Raw genomic sequence first — 21741 nt, forward strand, 5'->3', positions numbered from 1 at the left:
GTGAGAAAGGTACTTTATTTTTGATATTGCAGGAAGACATTTAAGAGATTAATTTAAAAAAATGGTTTTTTATATATTTAAATTTATAAGGCTATGGGACATTTGTGCTTAAAAATGTTTTATAGTGTTAATATCTGGGCTTAAAATAAGGCTAATAACTAGGTCATAGCCATAAGCACCAAATGCTAGCCAGAAACTGTGATGTTCATTTCTTATGATGTAGCAAGACAATAACCTAAGCAGTCTGACAAAGGGCTTAGAGCAGTTTCTTAGTCCATTGAGTCTCGACCCTTTGTAGGTTACACAACCTTTTTACAGGGGTAGCCTATGACCACCTGCATGACAGATGTTTGTATTAAGATTTATGACAATGACAAAACTGCAGTTGTAAAATAGCAATGTGAAAATTTTGTGTGTGATGAGGGGGGTTACCAAAACAAGGAAACTATATTAAAAGGTCAAAGCTGTTAACCTATTGTGGAATGTTAAGAAACACAAATTAATAACTATCCTTATAAATGGTCAAGTTCATTAATTATAGCCATGCTAAATGACACTGATATAATTAAATATAGGGATAAAACTTACTTAGGCCCCAGTATGTGATTTTAAAATTTAATCGTAAAGCAAGAAACAAAGTTAAGTATTCAGATATACCTGGACGGCCTTCAAATACTTCAGAGATCAGCAGATACTGCATTTAAAATGTTTATTAAAAGTTTATTTTATCAGACAGACACTCCCAGATCCTGACAGTGACTCAAGGTCTCCTAAGAAGATGCCACCACTTGGATTTGACAAAGCTGACTGTTGGGCAAGACGCCCCAATCCAACATCTGCTCCCAGGACCCAGCTCAAACTATGGACAAGCAACAGGACACTGGAGAAGAGATCACACCTCTTTTGCCTAGACAAAATAAGGTCTATCTTACCCATGTTCCTCCACTGAAAAGACTGTCACCTTATGGGCCTGCTGAAGACTGCTATTCTGATATTTCTGCCTTAAAAGCTATGGAGACCTGGGTATGGCTAACTGGGTATGAACTGGTTCCCGGCATTTTTAGTAGATCTTGAAGCTGCTTGGTCTACACTCAGGTATAATTTATCCTTCTTGGATCTCTGATAGTACTGATGGCTGGGCTAGCTATAACTTTGTCAGGTTAGCAGTAGGCAACCAAGTTCTTTTTTTTTTTTTTTTTTTTTGATTTTTCGAGACAAGGTTTCTCTGTGGCTTTGGAGCCTGTCCTGGAACTAGCTCTTGTAGACCAGGCTGGTCTCGAACTCACAGAGATCCGCCTGCCTCTGCCTCCCGAGTGCTGGGATTAAAGGCGTGAGCCACCACCGCCCGGCTGGCAACCAAGTTCTTTAAAGCCATATAGTTAGTTCATTTTATATGTAAAATCAAGCCTTGATATGTATCTTTAAAATAGGGTCTGAGGATATAAAAGCTTATAAACTTTGAGGGTGCCAAAAATGATTTGCAATGTAAATGCAAGTTATAAAATGCAAATAAATACCTTAAGATATAAACCATGTTTTATATTGATTTCCTCTTCTATATTCAGAGTTTAGCATTTAATAGAGTTCTGATAAAACTAGCAAAGCAGTGACTACTTATTGTTCAGTCAAATGTGCAAGATTTTGGATTTATTTTGGTTACCAAATAATATAAACTTAAAGTGCTTCTTATCAGGCCAAAGATATCTCTGTACAATCTATACATGGATCTCAGAATAGAAGAAAAATGCACATGCTATTAACCCAAATCTGTAGTTTTGGCTAGAACTCAAATATATGAGTCTATTTCTGCTGTTTTACAGATACCCATTACCTGATTTTTTACAATATAGATTTCAGTACACATTGGTGATACTAACATATCTAAAACTTTTGTGTCTTTTCTAAAATAAAAATTCATATAGGCTTCAGAAGAAAAAAAAACTGCATCCATTTCTCACAGGTCAAAAGGATTCCAGATAAGTACAACCTTGTCAGGAGCCATTTCAGACTTCTCCTTTCTCACAGGGCCTTGAAGTAAAATCTTTGAGACAGAAAACTTAAAGTTAACCAAAACACTACATGCTAACCTTGGAGACTCAAGCTCTGGAAAGCACCACAGAGTGTCTTCATTGCTTGCTGCTTATCACTAACAGCAGGTGTTCTAGCCACTGACCTAGCAACTGCCCAGCTTAGCTGCCTAGCTGCCAAATACCTTCCCCCTTCCCCAGTTCCTCCTGCCCGAGTTCCTCACTGAGGAGTATATAAGACAAAAAGCTTGCTTCAATAAAGGAAGACCTTGACAAATTGAGAACAGAATTCTGTTTGGCTTGCTTGGTCTTCTTCCCCTCTCTCTCCCATGTTCTTTCAGATAGCGCCCCTTCAGACCCTGGAATAACTGGACCTGCTGGGCAGGTTACACAACCTAAGATTTCCCCACCTGTCTATTCCAGAGGATGATTATTTTCTTTCCCCTAGTCTTGGCACACCTTCCCTTCCCACTTACTAAGACTATGGACCTGAAAGTTTCAAATGTAATATTTTCCTTTAAGTTCATAAATTTTAACTTCTGTTCCAAGTTTAAATGTGTTTCAACAGGTTTCCACTTGACTAACAGACACATCCAAGCATCAACTGTGGACTACAATCTGCTCCAAACTATTACAAGCCCTGGACTTGCTGAAAGTTTATGTGGACCATTGTAGTCCTTGTTTCTTCAGTGAAGCCAGCAAACTAAATGCTTCTGATAATGCCCCATTGATGATTCAGGTGAGCATTTTTTAATTCCCATGTGTTTGTGGGCTTTCTGGAATTAGTCTTGCTGTTGACTTCTAATTTTAAACCATGGTGATCTGATAAGATACATGAGATTATTGCATTTTTTTTTGTATTTGTTGAGGTTTGATTTGTTACCGAGTATGTGGTCAATTCTTGAGAAGGTTCCATGAGGTGCTGAAAAGAAGGTATATTCTTTTCTGTTTGGATGGAATATTCAATATATATCTATGGTCCATTTGAGTCATAGTATCTGTTAGCTCCCTTATTTCTCTGTTCATTTTTTGTCTGACTGACCTGTCCAATGGTGAGAGGGGAATCTTGAAGTCTCCCACCATTACTGTGTGGGTTTTAATGTATGATTTAAGCTTTGGAAGTGTTTTTTTTTCTTTTTTTTTTTTCTTTTTCTTTTTTACATAGGAGGGTATTCTTGTATTTGGGGCATAGATGTTCAGTATTGAGATTTCCTCTTGATGGATTTTTCCTGTGACTAATATGAAATGACCTTTGTTTCTTTTATTGATTTTAGGTTGAAGTCTATTTTGTTAGATATTGAAATAGCTACATCCACTTGTTTCTTATGTCCATTTGATTGGAATATTTTCCCAACCCTTTACTCTGAGACAACGTCTGTCATTGAGGTTGAGATATGTTTCTTGTATGTAGAAGAAGGATAGATTCTGGTTTTGTATCCAACCTGTTAGCCTGTGTCTTTTTATGGGTGAGTTTAGTCATTTATATTAAGTGATTGCTATCACCTGTGACTTTAGTTTTCATTGTTGGTGTTGTTAATTTGTGCATTTTCCCTTCTTTGGGATTTGCTGCTATGAGACCATAAATTGTCTGTGTTTTGTTGGTTTAATCAACTTCCTTTGGTTGGAGTTTTCCCTCTAGTATTGTGTAGGGCTTGGTTTGTGGCTAGGTATTGGTTAAATCTGGTTTTGTCATGTAATATCTTTTATTGTTCATTTATGGTGGTTGAAAGTTTTGCTGGGTATGTAGTCTGGGCTGGCATCCATGGTCTCTTAATGTCTGCATAACGCTTGATCATGACCTTCTAACTTTCTTTGTCTCCAATGAAAAGTCGGATGTATTTCTGATAGGTCTGCCTTTATATGTTACTTGGCTTTTTTCTTTTGCAGCTCAAAATATTCTTTCTTTACTCTGTGTGTTTAGTGTTTTTGATAATTATGTGGCAAGGGAACTTTTTTTTTGTTCCAGTCTATTTGGTGTTCTGTAACTTTCTTGTATCTTTATAGGCATATCTTTCTTTACGTTGGGAAAGTTTTCTTCTATGATTTTGTTAAATATATTTTCTGTGTTTTAGAGTTTAACTCTTTTTCCCTCTTTACCTATTATTCTAAGATTTGGCTTTTTAATGGTGTCCCATATTTCATGTATATTTTGGGTTAAGCTCTTTTTAGATTTAATGTTTTCTTTGACTGATGAGTCTATTTTTTCTATTGTATCTTCAGCACTTAAGATTCTCTCTTCCATCTCTTGTTTTCTGCTGTTCATGCTTGCATTTGTGGTTCCTGATCTTTTTCTCATGATTTCTGTTTCTATAATTCTTTCAGCTTGTGTTTTCTTGGTTTTCTTTAAGGGATTTACTGATGTCTTCCAATCTTTTGTTTATCTTTTCCTCCATTTCTTTGGGGGAATTTTTCATTTTCTCTTTAAGAGTTTCAAACATTCTCCTGAAGTTATTTTTTAGGTCATTTCCTTCTGCTTCATCTGTATTTGGTTGTTCAAGTCTTGCTGTTGTAGAGTTTTTAGGCTTTACTGTTGTTTTTTGCTCTTTGTGGCATCATATGTGTTCTCACCTTTTCTCCTCATATTTTTCTCTAATAGTTGTGGTTGTGGCTGTATGTGCTTCTGTTGATTAATCTTCTAGGTTCCAGTGAATCCAAGGCTCACATGGTTGTTCCTCATGGTGCAGTCAGTGCCACAGTTGTAGTTATCTCATTGGTCACTCTGTGTTCCTGGAGATTGCTCAGCACTCCTGGGCTTTGCCCTGCTTCTTTGGAGTTTGCTGTCTCATACCTGCTCTGGCCTAATTTTTCGGCTCAGACATGTTTCATTAAATGGCCCTGGTCTGGATCTGTTCCTGCAGAGGTGTTTAGTTTGGGGTTGATCTTGCAAAGGTCTCGGGCTCCAGTCTACTCCCTTGGAGTTTCCAGGCTCAGGTGTGCCCAGACCTACAAAGGACCTGGCTCAGGCTTACTCCCTTGGGATCCCAGACCAATGCCTGGACCCACAGAGGTCCTAGCTAAAGCCTGTTCCCTCTGAGGTCCCAGACTCACACCTGGACTTGTAGAAGGAGCTGGGGGCTGTGTTCCTGCCACCCATTTCCTGGCTGCCTGGCTAGCTTATGCCCAGAAATAATAACACACAAATTGTATTAATTTAAACACTGCCTGGCCCATTAGCTCTAGCCTCTTACTGGCTAATTCTCACATCTTGGTTAACCCATTTCTCTTAATGTGTGTAGCACCACAAAGTGGTGTCTTATCAGGAAAGATTCAGAATGTCTGACCTGCGTCCATCTTGGGCCAGAGCTTTATCGTGTCTGCCCTGGAGAAGCGTGGCATGGTGTCTGCCTAATTTCCCTTCTCCCCAGCATTCTGTTCTGTTTACTCCACCCACCTATGTTCTAACCTATCAGTCCAAGCAGTTTCTTTATTAATTAATCAATGAAATCAACAGATTGATATATGACACTCCCACATCATGGACTGGCATAGATCTCTGGTTCCTGCCTACTAGCTCAGAGGTACCAGATTCATGCCCAGACCCTCAGGGGTCCTGGCTCAGGACTATTCTCTTCAAGGTCCCAGATTAATGTCCAGACCCTCAGCAGTCTCTGGCTCTGGCTCACTTGCTCAGCAGATACTCCCCTGTACATATTCTGGTAGAATTTGCTGTCTCAGGACTGCTCTGTACCAGGTTGCTGGCTCAGTCCTGATCCACCAGTGTCCTGGACCGAATGAGCTCTCAGATCCCACTCCCATGGTTCTTCCTGGGTGTTTAGTTTTAATGTAGATTACTAAACTATTTTGAAGAAGAGAAGAAAATAGAAAATCCTCCACAAGTAAAGTTTAATATTTGTAATGATCATGTGAAAAATTTTAAATTTCTAATGACTATGTTTCAAATTTATCACTTTAAAATGGCATTTATGGTAGATTAAAAATATATATCATTCTAGAAGCTGGGATAAGCTGTGTGGCTGCTCATGGTAGACATTTGTAATATTCTTAAAGATAAAATTAATATCACTATACACCTACGAACATCAAAACCTGAAACAAAATCTTACAAAGTGTTGGGTTCTTATACTTTCTGCTTTATTTTGTTTCCATGTGTGAAAAGGAAGAGGTCTAAAATGAACATGTCATTCTGTTCAGCTGAGGAAAGAATTCAAAGAATTGGTATTTTACTAGTGTTCTTAAAAACTGACATTTATTCTGTCTTTCCAATTCATTCCATAAAGAGTTTCTGCAAAAAAAAATACCACATTTCAGGATGGCACATCACACTAATAAATAAAAGTAACACTGCATAATTTCTCCTCTCCAACATCCTTGGGCACCAAGAATACTGTACAATGTGGTTTTAAAAAGAAATAACTGTCTGACAGGCAGAAGAACTTTTAAATATATAAAAGCATTATTTCATTTTCATGTTTAAAAATTTGGAGCTTATTGACTATCTTTAAAGTGAGAGCAGCATAGGAAAGGCAAAGGCCGACAGCTGGGATCACAATGCCACATTTACTTGGATGAATGAAACATGCATTGCAGACAAAAGACATGGCTTCTACTTCTACTCACAGAGGCAACTCTGAAATACATTGTGTTTTAAACTGGTGATCTTTCCCAAGGTGAGGGGTTGTGGGATATTTGTACACTCTATAAAGATATATTACTGTGAGTGGTTTCATCAAGAGTAGAATGGCCCACAGCTAGGCAGGGGGAATAGGCAGGACTTCTGGGCAAAGAGAATGGAAGTGGGAGATGAATTGGCGCAGGAGACACCAATGAGACATGGAAGGAGTTGGACATACAGAATCAAAAAAGGACATGGAAGGAGTTGGACATACAGAATCAAAAAAGGTAAAAAAAAAAAAAAAAGCCACAAGGCAAATGTAGATTGATATATTGGGTTAAGTTATAAGAGCCAGTGGGACAAGCCTAAGCTAAACCTAAGAAGTCATTATTTGTGAGATGATGGCCAACAACAAGGCTTGCTACTTTGAGGGTTTCTAAGACAAGGAGGACTACTGAGACCTCAAGAACAATGGCAACGGGTTTTTGATTCTACTGGACCTATTGGTTTTGTGGGAGCCTAGGCAGTTTCGTAGATGCTCACATTACTAGACCTGGATGGAGGTGGGTGGTCCTTGGACTTCCCACAGGGCAGAGAACCCTGATTGCTTTTTGGGCTGACGAGGGAGGGGGACTTGGTTGGGGGAGGGGGAGGGAAAGGGGAGGCGGCGGTGGGGAAGAGACAGAAATCTTAAATAAATAAATAAATAAATAAATAAAATGATCAACAGAAAAAAAAATAAATCCTAGGTTGTCTGAATTCTGCTGTTCAAAACATTGTTTAAAAGCTGCAAGTTGGGATAAAGTAATCAGAATCTCTCCTACTAAAAACATTCTTTAAATACTTTACAAGCATTTTCCCAAAATATAAACATTGCTGACTGAAAATAAATCCTGAGAGATCAGTCATCCATCTGCCCATGAAAACAAGCCATGAGATCTTCTGTTTTAGTAGGTGCCTTATAAGCCAGAAACTGAACCTGTTGCTTTTGAAATGTAAAGTGTCTAGATTTGTTTATGGCATGTTGTTTCTATTTGTGTTTAACAAGATTGATTCTATACATAGAACTTTTTACAAAGCCAATTAGAGTAAAATTTTGGCACTTTCATTACCTAAACACACACATACACAAATGACAGCATTGTATCTATTTGGAAGTAAAGACAAAACTTTAAACACATTTTTTTTCTTGCATTCATCTTTCTAAACACAGCACATTATCTGAGTGATCTAGTAATTACATAGGACACCTTCTCTATGTGGTTCAATTAGCTCTTACTTTTCATATTAATGAAACAAATCAAACTCATAGATAAACCAAAATAGTTTATAGCACCCACTGTTAATAGCTCAAGCTCCAAAGTCCATTAAGTATTTTTTGAAAAGTATAATCCTGTCACTTCATATAAGAAAGCAGCATATAGCAACTGAGAATATATTCCTAGAGCCAGATTGCCCCAGAGACTGATTTCCAGCCTCATTGTTGTATTACCCTGTGACCCGGAGTAAATTGTCTCATCTGCCTGCAACTTTGTTTCTTCAAACAGAGAACTAGAGACACCAGTAACAACCATTAGTAAGGCTGTGGAAATGAACTGCTTGATGCACATGAAATGACAGAAGAAGGGTCCAGCACATAAGTAGCAACCAGTACAGCTGTCACCAATATAATGGCATACTACAACCTAATTTCAAAACAAAATTGCAAAATCTCAAGGGAAAGATTGAACCAAAATATTTAAAGGACCAGTATTTGCGGTTAGACTATATCATGGAGAAAAATACATCTATAACTTGTTTTTAATTATTTCTTCTATTTTTCATATTATACTTAGATCATTTTCTCTTTCCCTTCCACACCTTCACAACCTCCCATATACCCAATCCCCTCTTTCTCTCTTTCAAATTCATGCCATTTTTCATAAACTTTTGTTGTGTGTGTGCATGCGTTTGTGTGTGTTTAATCTTAAATACATAAGTGCCACTTACTCAGTTCATGTGATTTTTGTACGTATGTTTTCATATATGACCATTTGATATTAAGTAAATAATTCATGTGGTCTTCCCTAAGGAAGACTAGTCCTGTCTTCCACATTCTTCAGTTGCCTGTAGTTCCCTTTGTACCATTTGACATTTCAAAGGCTGATGGCTGCTTGCTGACATTAAAAATTAGGGTAAAAATTACAAGGTAAGATCTGGGCAGCATACTATAAAGAACAGATATGGTCAGATATGAATAATCTTCACATAAATGTGTATATAGATGTTTCTTACAGAAAGTCATACACATAAATTAAAAAATAAAATTCAGGGGCTGGAGAGATGTCTCAGAAGTTAAGAGCATTGCCTGCTTTTCCAAAGGTCCTGAGTTCAGTTCCCAACAACAACAACATGGTGGCTCACAACCATCTGTAATGTGGTCTGGTGCCCTCTTCTGGCCTGCAGGCATACACACAGACAGAATGTTGTATACATAATAAATAAATAAATATTTAAAAAAATAATAAAATTCAATAATTACTTCTAAACTTTTAGTTAAGATCAGGTACTGAGTAAACTTCAATGAAAATTAAAATAAGAATGAACTTCAAAAAGACAGACAGACTGGGAAATGGCTTAGCTGTAAAGTGTTGGTTGGGAAGTTTGGGGCTAGGTTCTGATTCCCAGACCCAGGTACAATGCCAGGTGTGGATAAGCCCAGCATATGGAAGCAGAGATATGAAGATCCCTAGAGTTTGCTGGACATTCAGGCTAGCCAAATGGATGAGCTCCAATAAGAGATCCTGCCTCAGCATATAAAGTGGAGAGCCGGAAATGTGATTGAATGTGTTCCGGCATGTGGTGCCAAGCCAGATGACCTGAGTTTAGTTTTCCTACATGTTGGAAAGAAACAACCAATTCCAACAGTTGTCCAGTAACCTTCACACAAGCACTTTGACACACATACACACAATAAAATGGAAAAAACGGAGATTGAGAAAGACACTAAACCTCAATCTTCAGCCTTCACATGTGTGCACACACACACACACACACATATATATACCTGCATATATATGAACCTCTATCCATACATGTCCTACCACCGGAGGAGCAGGCTGCTTGCTGTCCTGCTGCCCGCCTAGCTTACACCCAAAATAATCACACAGAAAATGTATTAATTAAATTACTGCCTGGCCCATTATATCTAACTTCTTCTTGGCCAACTCTCACACCTTAGTTTATTCCATCTCCATCAATGTGTATCGCTACTTGACTGTTTCTTACCAGCATAAGTTTAACCAGTGTCCATCTCAGGCAGGAAAACCATGGTGTCTGTCTGTCTCTCCCAGGATTCTGTTCTGTCTTCCCCACCTACCTGAGTTCCTCCCTATCAACTAAGCCAAGGCAGTTTCTTCTTTTTTATTTTTCCATTCAAAAAATTTCACTCTCGGGCTGGAGAGATGGCTCAGTGGTTAAGAGCATTGCCTGCCCTTCCAAAGGTCCTGAGTTCAATTCCCAGCAACCACATGGTGGCTCACAACCATCTGTAATGAGGTCTGGTGCCCTCTTCTGGCCTGCAGAGATACACACAGACAGAATATTGTATACATAATAAATAAATAAATATTTAAAAAAATTCACTCTCCCCCTCCTCCCATTTTCCTCTCACTCCCCCACTTACCCTCCTCCCTCCCCCTCCAGCCTTAAGAGAAGGCAGGGTACCCTGCCCTGTGGGAAGTCCAAAACCGTCCCCCTATATCCAGGCCTAGGAAGCTGTGCATCCAAATAGACTAGGGTCCAAAAAAGCCAGTACATGCAGTAGAAACAAGTCCCAGTGCCCAAGGCAGTTTCTTTAATAACCAATGAAAGCAACACATATACAGAAGAGCCTTCTACACCAAGACACAAACACACAAAAGAACCACAAACACACATGCAAACTGTTCACTTAACTTTTGAAACTCACTGGATAACTAAAAAAAAAAAAAATGATGAAAATTGGTGAGAGTTGTGAGAATATGAGAATAGATATAAAATAACAAAAATTGAAAGAATTCCACAAGGTTGGGCGGTGGTGGTGCATGCTTTTAATCCCACCACTCAGGAGGCAGAGGCAGGCTGATTTCTGTGAGTTCGAGGCCAGCCTGGTCTACAAGAGCTAGTTCCAGGACAGGAACCAAAAGCTACGGAGAAACCCTGTCTTGAAAAATACCCCCCCCCCAAAAAAAAAAAGAGCAGTCAGGGTTCCCTGCCCTGTGGAAAGTCCAAGGTCCTCCCCCCTCCGTCCATGTCTAGGAAGGTGAACATCCAAACTGGCTAGGCTTCCACCAAGCCGGAACATGAAGTAGGATCAAAACCCCGTGCCATTGTCCTTGGCTTCTCATCAGCCCTCATTGTTCACCATGATCAGAGAGTCCGGTTTTATCCCATGCTTTTTCAGTCACAGGGGGAGGGGGAGAGGAGTGGGGGGAGGGGGAGAAGGGTGGAAGGAGGGGGAGGGAAATGGGAGGCTGAGAGGAGGCGGAAACTTTTTTTTTCCTTTTCTCAATAAAAAAATAATAATAATAAAAGAAAGAAAAAAAAGAAAGAATTCCACAATTTAACACAAGTAATAATCTAGTTTGACATTAAAGGGATTCATATCAATTAAAAAAACACTAAAAACATATAACCCTAATCAGTTGGAATGGCCAAGCCTTTTACTATCAGAACTGTAGACCAGGTACTCTGTCATTGCTGTAGTTGCTTCTGCTTGAAGATTAACAAAACGATTTTAACAGAAAGAAGGAATGAAAGTAACCACATAAATTCTCTATCTTTTAAACATGATTTAACTGGGAACTATAAAGCACTAAATAATAAGAAGCTATCAGAGAATTCAAAGACTGCACTCAATGAAAATCTGTAGTAAGCAATGAGCCAAACCTGTAATGTCCCCTCAGTGGCTTCAGAGAGCAGAACCTTAGGAGTGAAATGACAGCTTCCTCCATAATGAACTACCTTTCAGAAAGAAAGGCTGTATAGACTCTAAGCTGAGGGATTCGGCTGCCAAACATTGTAGGTAACCTCCAACACCACAGCAATTGAGAAAAAGTCTCACAAGAAATGCCTTAGCACAGTTAGTTGAAAGAGAGTGAAAATTCATAAGTATTTAACAGATATTATACTGAGCTCCAACCTTTTCTTTCAAATATTAGCTTAATATGTACATATTTGTTAGCTTCATGTTGCATAATATTTAATGGTGTCCATAAAATCTATTTTCCATCCTCTTTCTAAGCCCATCTGTAATCTACCATAAAGTGTGTTCTATAGCTTATATCTGTTTCTTTAACAACTATACACCCCTACTTCTGGTGACCCACTTGCAGCATTTGCAAACTTAATATGTAAGATCTGGAAGTTAAGAACCTTGGGTCTAGTAATAGAGGTGGTTGCCCATTCTGTTGGAAAACATTAATATATCTATTGAATTAAATCACATGAAAGCTGCATGATCATTTGTGTTTGTCATGTCATTGGGAAAGTAGGAAGAAATAAAAAGAAATTATAGGAGTTAAGAAAACCCTGTTTACAAGGCAGGTTGAGCTTATAACTGAGCGATGAGTGTTTGTAAATGTAAAGAGTTCACAGGACTCTCTTCTTGTTGACTTGTGCAGGACAATCGTGAGTGGATAAGCATCTGCCTTGTTCCAATAAAGCTAGTGCAATTAAGGATGCTGATACCTCATTGAGAACAATTCTTCCAGTTAAAATACCTTGAAAAACACACCGTCAAATATTTTAGAAGCATTAACAACACCAGAGGAAATTGCCATTGACTTAGAGACTTACCTGTCTGAAGGTTGTATGTGGCTGTCATCTTAAAGAAAGAGCTACTGCCTGATAGGGTACCCTTCCTTTCTCAGGGATAAGATGAAGGACTTATTTCTTAAAACCTGGAAGTCCCACACTGAGGTATGTAAGTGGGTGCATCTGAAAGTTGCAAGAGGTGGCTTATAATAGAAACAACTTGTGTCTTCCCAGATTTGCATAGCCTTATCCCTCTATTACCTAAAAAGCCTTGGAAACACCTTATTTTAGAGCACTATCAGCTACATGCTGCTCCCAGTATCAGGCTGGGCTATGCTTCAGACTCTAAGCCAAGATTGTGCTTTTTTCATCCCTCCCAGTCTTGAAGTTTATTGCTTTTACTCTTTTAACTCTTTATTCATTGATCTTTTGGAAGACCACCACCCAGCCCCCAAACAAATACATGGAGGCTTATCCTTACTTATACATGTTTGATCTTAGCCTGGCTTAATTCTAGCCAGCTTCGCTCAAATTATCTCTCTACCTTTTCTTCTGGGCTTTTTCCTTTTCTTATTTCTGTATGCATTTTTTTTTTGCAGCATACTCCATAGCTTGCTGTAGAGTGGTGTGGCTGGGTGACTGGTCCCTGATGTCCTCATGCTTCTTTTCTTGTCCCATCTCTATTTTCCCCAGATCTCTTCTATTTACTCTCTCTGCCTGCCTGCCCCACCTATCCTTTCTCCTGCCTTGCTGTTGGCCATTCAGCAAGTTATTTTACCAATCAGGTAAAGTTTAGACAGCAAAGTAGCAGAGCTTCACAGCATTAAACAAACGCAACATAAAAGAATACAATTTATCTTTACATCATTAAAACACGTGTTCCACAGAATAAACAAATGTAACATATCAATTAATATTCTACAACACAGTCTCAGTGAAATGCCATGCTGCATGTATTCAATGGATTCCTAAAGGGTTGTTTAAATGGGAAAAGTGACAAGTCCCAGAAGTATGAGACTGTGGTGAGAGATAATATCCTCCCATCTATCTCATATTCTAATAGAATGATCAAAGTGGGCTAGTTCTCTGAATCTACTTTAATTCCATGGTGAAATACAAGCAGTTGCTCTTCTTTGTTGTAGCCATACCAGTTTAATAATGAGCCACCTTAGAGTCGCTGTTCCTCCTTCTCTGCTTCATCCTTTTCCCTCATTATTGAATGCATCCTAATAAGGCATCGCCTGTGAGCTTTGCTTCTGGCTGTTTCCAGAAAGTTCTGGATAAGATGAACTATTTTGAGTCAGTCTTTTCAGAAGTTCTTTGTAAACTGAACCCCAATCCATGGTTTTATCTGAGGATAGCAGGAAGGGATTACACCACCACCTGAAGACTCTACTTCAATAGTCACATTTTGAACCAGCAATAAAATGAAATGCTAGTGCTCATCCAATACTCTGTCCTGTCATAACTCTCAGGTAAGCATTCCACCAAAGTTTTGCCTATGTGTACTTGAAAGTCTCTTTCCTTCAGCTATTTACTTCACTAAGCATCTTTTTATAACTTTTGAATTGATGTGTTGTTTAAGGTAGAAATATTTGCACACTTTAGGAAAGCTCTGATGGCATATTGCTACAATAAAATACACTTTAAAATATTACTCTCTATAAAATAGAGATTTAGAAGGAAGCAGTTGCTCTTAAAATTTGCTGAGCAGGATTACATGTAGGAACAGGATGCTTAATGGTTTTTCAAATACAACTCTATCTAAAATGAAGATATGAAATTTATGTTTTGGGAACAAAACCAAAAATGTATAAAAGATATTGAAATTCTGTTCTGTCACCTTTAGATCACAGGGTAGAGAAAAGGTCACATTTCAGAAAAAGAAAATTAATCCATTAGCACAAAAGACTGACATATAATATCAGATTGTAAATTGCTAATTTATAAGAAGAATTCTGAAGGTTTTGTTGCCATTGGCTCAGTTGAAACTTGCAGATATATTTAGTTATTAAATATAATGTCACTGACATACTGTAAATTATGTTGGCTTTTAGTAACAAGATGCCCAGTAGATGTCAAGAGACTAAGCAGGCTCTAAAAGAGATGATTGCAGACATTCAGTCTTCACTTGCAGTCAAGGTGGCCAAGCAGCAGGAGCTTGTCATACATAGATTGTTACAGCTAAGCAGAGGAAATCAATCCACAGTGGCACAGAATCCAAAGAAGGATCATATTAAGTTCTGATTTTAAAAATTCATTCTGTTTTTTTTTAAGTTGTCTTCTTTAAGATATGTCAAAAATTTAGGAAATGTTTTCCTTAAATAGTTCTCAACACAACAAAAGGAAATACACAATTCAGGGAGTATCAGTAGAAGTCTCAGCACAGAGGTGGTGATGTCTTACCAGTAACAAATTATAGAACTAAGACAGAGGGAGCAGATGTCTGTTGCCTCAGGGAAGGAACACCACATCCATCTTGTTTTCCTCTGTGGAAAGTTCAATGGGTTATGAAACATGCTTTCCTCCTCAGGTTTGACAAACGGTCTTTGAGAAAGTCATCAAAGCTCTGAGACCATGAATTTTCCTTTTCACTTTGGCCTCCAATTAACTCCAATTCTCAGTGGAATCTGAGGTATATCATAGATGTTTTTGTTTGTCTGTTTGTTTGTTTTGGTTCTTTGAGACAAGGTGTCTCTGTCTAACAATCCTAGCTGTTTTGGAACTCACTTTGTAGACAGGCTAGCCACAAACAGAGATCTTTCTTCCTCTGCCTCCCAAGTGCTGGGGTTTAAAGACCTGTGCCACCACTGCCTAGCTGAGATGTTTACTGAATGAATAATGACTGTCCTTCTCTACAGTAATAATAATACAAAGTATTTAAAAGGATAAATAAGCATGATAGATGAATACAAAAAAGTTAGCACATGATATTATTCTGTCTAGTTACCACATACTGCTCAGAAGCAGTACAATTCAAGATAGTCCCTGTGTTCTATCTATGCCTCTACCATTCTAATTTTATGAGATCCCTAACAGATACCAATTGATGATGACAAGAAAATGGTTCTTTGTACTCTTCTTATTAAATTACTGCTGAAACATAACATTCTTTCTTAAAATGCTTCATTATCTTCTGAAAGATTGCTATGGTAGACTAGTATACCTACCCCTTACCTACATCTCCCTCCTACTCCATATATCACTGATGAATCCAGAACTTTCTCCTTTGTCCCTGTATTATCTATATGCAGCTCAATTTGACCCCTAAAACAGAGACATGCCTCTGCACATTCGCATTTGCTTTATTTACTTGTTCAGCTCACCAATTCATTGCACCCTTTTGATTGTAGAATAGCTTTTGAATGTATTCTAGACACAGTTTATGTTTATAATTAAGAAAAATACTTGCTTGAATATCAATCTGTTGAGATAAATCTTTCTCATCTACCACAAAATGTATCCAGTAGCTATTTGTTTTGCAAGTTTTTATGTCCCTAAAGACCAATACAAAAGAAAACACAGGGTAAGCAATTATTTAAAGTACTGCCACACTTTAAATTGAGTGTTTAAGTGACCTTGTGATTTCTGTTTTCTCTAAGTAACCTTACACTGAGTCTATTGTTTAAAGTACCAGCAAGGGATTTGCAGGGATAACAGCATAAAGAACTACTGACACTGCTAGGCACTCCCTAAAAAGAATCCTTAAAGTAATTGTGCCTCTCCAAGGAAATCATGTCAATCAGCACATACAGGAATATCTCGACTCCCCCTCTCCCCTGCTTCTAAGCTCTGAACTGGTCAACATGAATTTATATCTAATCCTTTAGACTCAAAATAATCACAAAGAACTATATTATTTCAAACACTGCTTGGCCAATAGCTTAAGCATATATCTAACTAGCTCCTACATCTTAAATGAACTCATTTCTATTATTTTATATTTTACCATGAGGCTGCAGTGGTGGTACATGGATTTTCCCTAACTCTGCCTTCTTTCTCCCAGCATTCAGTTTAGAATTCCCTGCATAGCTCTATTCTGCCCTATCACAGGCCAAACCAGTTTCTTTATTCATTAACCAATAAAAGCAACACATACAGAAGGACTTCCCACATCATCTCCCTTTTTCTATGAAAATGAAAAGGAAGATTTTTACTTTAACATAGTAAAACTGCATGTAAAGAAAAAGCAGGTATCAAGCAAGAATTATAGTTACAATATTTATATCTACTTTATCTTTTATCATAACTAAGGAAAACTAAAACTATCTATTCTTCAACTCCATAAAAGACTTCAGAAGGATGTAATAATACTAAGTTAACAGGAAGTGTAGTGTAAGAAACTTCCAAAACTCTAGAATTGGCAGAAACATCTCGTTGCCTGGACAGTCACCCAAAGTTCTTCTGTAACATTGGGGTACCCATGTTTAGCCTACTGGACCATAACATCCAGCAGACTTTTCATAAAGCAGGAAATTTCAAAGATAATTCTACCTATATTGGCAGTTTGTCCGTCACTTTCTTTTGTGTCCTGCAGAATGTCTGGTAGACTCTTTCATGAAGCAGGAAACATGAAGCAGGAAACATCTCACTTTCTTATAAATTCAGCAGTTAGTTTTCTGTGGGTCCAGCATGTCCAGTTTATACAGCATAACATCAAGCAATCTAGCCAAGAGCAGTATCTTGCTCAAATGACTAGCAAACTCCATAAGGGGGCTCTTAGATGCCCAGCATCCTCTTGAAGTAATTGGAGCTGTCAGGAGCAAATATATCATATTTTATTTTTATTTTTGAGATCAAATAAATTACATTTCTCCCTTCCTTTTTCTCCCTCCAAACCCTTCCATATAATATCCCTTTCCATTTTCCTTCAAGTTCATGACATTTTGTTATTAATTGTATTGTATTATATATACGCACATATGCATTATATATAATTTATGCTCTATAAATATATTATTCCTAAATATCACCTACTCAGTCAATAAAATATTACTTCTAAGTACTTGTATGTATGTTTTCAGGGCTGACCATTTGGCACTGGTCAAGCAACTTGTGATATCTTCCCTATGGATAAAAAACATCCTCACACCTAAAGCTCTAGGTACATTTAGGAAGAGTGAACAAAAAGAATGTAAGAGCCAGAGAATAGGGGAGTTTTCTTTGCAACTGTGTCTCTTGGTAATGTCAGAAGCTATAGTCATGACTCACCAACATGAATGTCCAAAGTCCAAATGTGAGTTGAATAAGAATGAAAAATAGTGGATATGCCAAAATGGATGGGGAGAAACTCACAAGGCCACAACCCTAACAACAGACCTTCTTAATGTTATTTATCTTTCCAATAGTTTCCTCTTAACTTTAGCCAGTGTTCTTACTGAAGCACCACTGCTATGAAATATGTGGACACATCTTTCAACATCCTAGCCTACTTCACTGATTTTAGATTACCAGACATCAGCTTACCAGTGTCCCTGGCAATAGGCAACCATCCTCTCTTAGCTTTATCCTGTTCCTAACATTCCCCTTGCTTCATTTATACAAGCCCAGCCTCCTTGCTCTATTGACACCTGTTTACATCTTCACTGAAAAACTTTCACCAAAGTGAATTTCCAATTCCAGTAAAGTAACTATGAAATCAAGCTCTATTACATAGTGCAGGCCATTGTTGATCAATCATAAAATCTGCATAATTATGAGGAAATAACTTCCAGAAGAGACCTCTCCAGGAATTTCTCTATATTCTCTTCATTAAATGGTTCTATATTCTGGCTTCAGTCTTCAGTCTTTCAGAGTGTGAGAAGCTCACTTTACTGGTTATTTTTAAAAATTTTTGTTTTTATTTTATTTGAATTGGGTTTTTGTCTGAATGTATGTCTATGTGAAGCTGTCAGATCTTGGAATTACAGACAGTTGTAAGATGTCAGGTGGATGCTGAAATTGAAAACAGGACCACTGTAAAAAGAACCAATGGTCTTAACTGTCGAGTCATCTCATCTATCCAGATGAAATACTGGTCATTTTTATGCCAACTGGACACAAGTTAGAGTCAATAAAGAGGAAGGAGACTCAATTGAGAAAACAATCAGGCTGTAGGAAAGCATGAAGGGCATTTTCTTAATTAGTGACGGAAGTGGAAGGGGCCAGCCCATTGTTGGTGATACTACCCCTGCGATGGTGGCCTTGGGTTTCATAAGAAATCAGATTGAATGGACGCACCCCTCACGGTCCTGACTTCCTTGCTCATGTTCTCCCTCCTTCTGCCCTTGATATGGACCTTAGGAGCTCAGTCCAGTGCTCCATTGTGGGTCTCTGTTTCTATCTCCATCCATCGCCAGATGAAGGTTCTATGGTGATATGCAAGATATTCATCAGTGTAGCTATAGGATAGGGCCAGTTCAGGCACCCTCTACTCTGCTGCCCAAGGAACAAGCTGGGAACATCTCCTTAAACACCTGGGAACTCATCCAGAGTCAAGTCTCTTGCCAACCTTAAAATGGCTCCCTTAGTTAAGATATCTACTTCCCTGCTCCCTCATCCACCCCTCCTCCATCCCAACCATCCCATTCCCTCAAGCTCTCCCCATCCTCCCCATCTCCCTTCTCTCTTCCCATATCCCCTTATCCCCACCCTACCCCCACCCCCGTGCTTCCAACCCCTGTTTGTAATCTTGTCCACTTCCAATATCCAGGAGGATAACTATATGTTATTCTTTGGGACCACGAGGGGTGTGTCCACCCACTGAAACGGTGAGACTGATCTAATGGGAGATCACCAAGGCCAGTTGGACTGGAACTGATGGAGCATGTGATCAATCTGGACTCTCTGAATGTGGCTGAAGGTGGAGGCTGATGGAGAAGCCAAGGACAATGGCGCTGGGTTTTGATTCTACTGCATGGACGGGCTTTGTGGGAGCCTAGTCTGTTTGGGTGCTCACCTTCCTGGACCTGGGAGGATCAGGGAGGACCTTGGACTTCCTATAGGGTAGGGAACCCTGACTGCTCCTTGGACTAGAGATGGAGGGGGAGGAGGGATGGGGGGAGTGGAGGGAAGTGGGAGGAGGGAAGGAGGTGGAAATTTTCAATAAAAAAATAAATTAATTAAAAATAAAACCAAAAAAAAAACAAAGAAAGGAAATCAGATTGAGAAAGACATGAATGAATCAGGAAGCAGCATTTATCTACAATATCTGCATCAGATCTTTCCTTCCAGGTTTCTGCCTTGAGGTTCTACCCTGACTTCTGTAGGTGATGGACTGTGATCTGAGGATTGTAAGCTGAAATACACCTATTCCTCTCTGAACTGTTTGTGGTCATGGTGTTTTATAACAGTAAATAAACCCTAACTGAGATACCCACATAACTAAATTCCCCACAAAACACAGGTGAATGACAGTCTCTTCTATGTGTGACATCATCAGATCTATCAAGTATTCCATTAACCACATGTCAATGCAAAACAACTCAATGAAATAGGTAAAACATTATCCCAGGGTGGACATCAGTTGAAGTAATCTCATTAAACTATTGATTGACCTCTAAAATTATTTCAAAAAAGCAAAGCTTGCAATGAAATTAAACAAAATTTGAAAATATTATTTATCTATTTATGTGTTACTAACTGATCAAATATGCTCTTTTACTAAAAAACTTTTCAGATTTGGCCTTTATAACATAGATCACCTAGTATTTCTCATTATAAAAATAGTAGATAGCATACATTCAGGTAGGGAAAAAAGAACTAGAAACTTTGATTGGTCAAAGTGATTTAAAAGAGAATAAAATGCCCCAGTCTAAGAAGTAATAATTATAAAAGTAATAGTGAGTAAAACTGAAATTAAAATTCAATTTTAAAATAGACACATTATCAATTTTAAATTTTTTAAAAAGAAAAATATAACCCATTGGTTTTCACACCAGCCCTGGAATGAAGATTCCATGGCCTTGTAATTGTCCCTCCGGAGTGGAAAGTATGCTACCCCTGAGAGGTCCTATTCTAAAGCCACTCTTCCACAAAGTTTCGTACAATGGTGGGAACTAAAAATGTCCTTCCTCAATTGTGTCTGACACAGAAGGAAATGTCTACTGCTAATTAAAAATAATGTTGTGATAAAGAACAGAACGGAACATTCATTTAATCAAATTCCTCAAGCCATTTATAGACATAAAGAAAAGGAAATGACCTATTAAAGGAAGGTGTAATCCATAAATCCAGATCATAAAGTCCCAAACTATGAGACTTTCTTAAACATATTTTCACAGGATATTTTTAATATTCTGAAAACAATTACAGGATAGAAGTTACTGAAAAAGTTTAACAGCCTGATGTAATGAGTGAATCTTGTTTTGTTCATTTTTCCAACACAGCTGAAGACATATTTTTCCGATAATTAGATGGAAGTTGAATATAGACTGTCTATTAAACGATATTAAAGAATGGTAGTTCATTAGTTGGGTGTTACAGTGAGATGACAGTTTTGTAAAAAAAAAAAAAATTCTTTTCAGCCAAAGATACACATTAAGTGAAATAGCATGGGAGTTTCTGTAAAGTACTTAAGGAAGAAAGGAAGGGAGGGATAGGATATGAAATAAAATGAACAAAACAGCAGTAATTGTGGCTACTTACAGTTCTGAAGTGGTTCATTTAACATTGTCTCCTTCTGTGTTTCTTTGAAGTTTTACATTAAAAAGTTTTAAAATGATTAAAGATTACAGAGGAAAAAAAGCTTTGGACATCTTGATATCTAGTGGTGAATAAGAGCCCTGTGGGGAGAGAAGAATTATTAAATGTTTTTTCAGTTAACTACTAGATTAAAATTAAGGGTCAAGAACAAATAAGCATGCCTTACAACACTGTGTGATGCATCCCAACTACGAAACCTAGGTAACTCTTAATTGTGAAAGGAACAAGAGACATGATTTGAAATAAAAATTTAAATATTTTTCTTTGAAAATTATATTAATATTTACATGAGAGGAAGGGTAGAAAATGAAGGAAGAAAAGGGAAGAACTAAAGGATGAGAAGGAAGGAAAGAGGGAAAGCACAATTGGGGCATTAATTACACATAAAACAATAAAAGATTTGAATGAGATAATGCAGGAATATCTGGTAAACAATGTAAATCAATAGCCCTTCTATTTTTAAAAAGTACACATTAATAGTATGAGGACGGTAGCTATCTCAGACTAATCAGTACGGTTTTCTGATCCAATAAAAATTCTAGTTCAATTTTGATTTAATCAATAATCATACTATCAATTTTTGTGGGAGAATAAAATTGTATAAATGACATTATTTGTGGTACCAGGAGTTTAAAGAATATGATTGGGTCTCTTACGAAAGTCAATGAAATCAGAATGAATTTG

General features: G+C 37.9%; 2 long non-coding RNA genes across 5 annotated transcripts in view; one reads left to right on the forward strand and one right to left on the reverse strand.

Moving 5' to 3' along the window:
• LOC126487419 (uncharacterized) overlaps positions 1-21116 on the reverse strand; it is an 86623-nt gene extending 65507 nt beyond the window's left edge. For both annotated transcript variants that reach the window (XR_007588372.1, XR_007588373.1), the window contains exon 1: positions 21001-21116. This is a non-coding gene — a long non-coding RNA (uncharacterized lncRNA). The remainder of the gene's footprint in view (positions 1-21000) is intronic.
• LOC126487418 (uncharacterized) lies at positions 462-20977 on the forward strand. 3 transcript variants are annotated; one of them, XR_007588371.1, is made up of 3 exons: positions 462-2766; positions 14909-15010; positions 19067-20977. It is a non-coding gene; the product is annotated as an uncharacterized lncRNA (long non-coding RNA). The 3 variants fall into 3 exon arrangements; XR_007588369.1 differs by lacking the exon at positions 14909-15010 and having other exon boundaries at positions 467-2766; positions 19067-19359; positions 19588-20977; XR_007588370.1 differs by lacking the exon at positions 14909-15010 and having other exon boundaries at positions 469-1095; positions 1923-2766; positions 19067-20968.
• Positions 21117-21741: the final 625 nt, after the last annotated feature.

Source organism: Alexandromys fortis, unplaced genomic scaffold (assembly GCF_014885135.2).
Source record: "Alexandromys fortis isolate MF-2015 unplaced genomic scaffold, M_Fortis_MF-2015_v1.1 scaffold_141, whole genome shotgun sequence".
Lineage (NCBI taxonomy): Eukaryota > Metazoa > Chordata > Mammalia > Rodentia > Cricetidae > Alexandromys > Alexandromys fortis.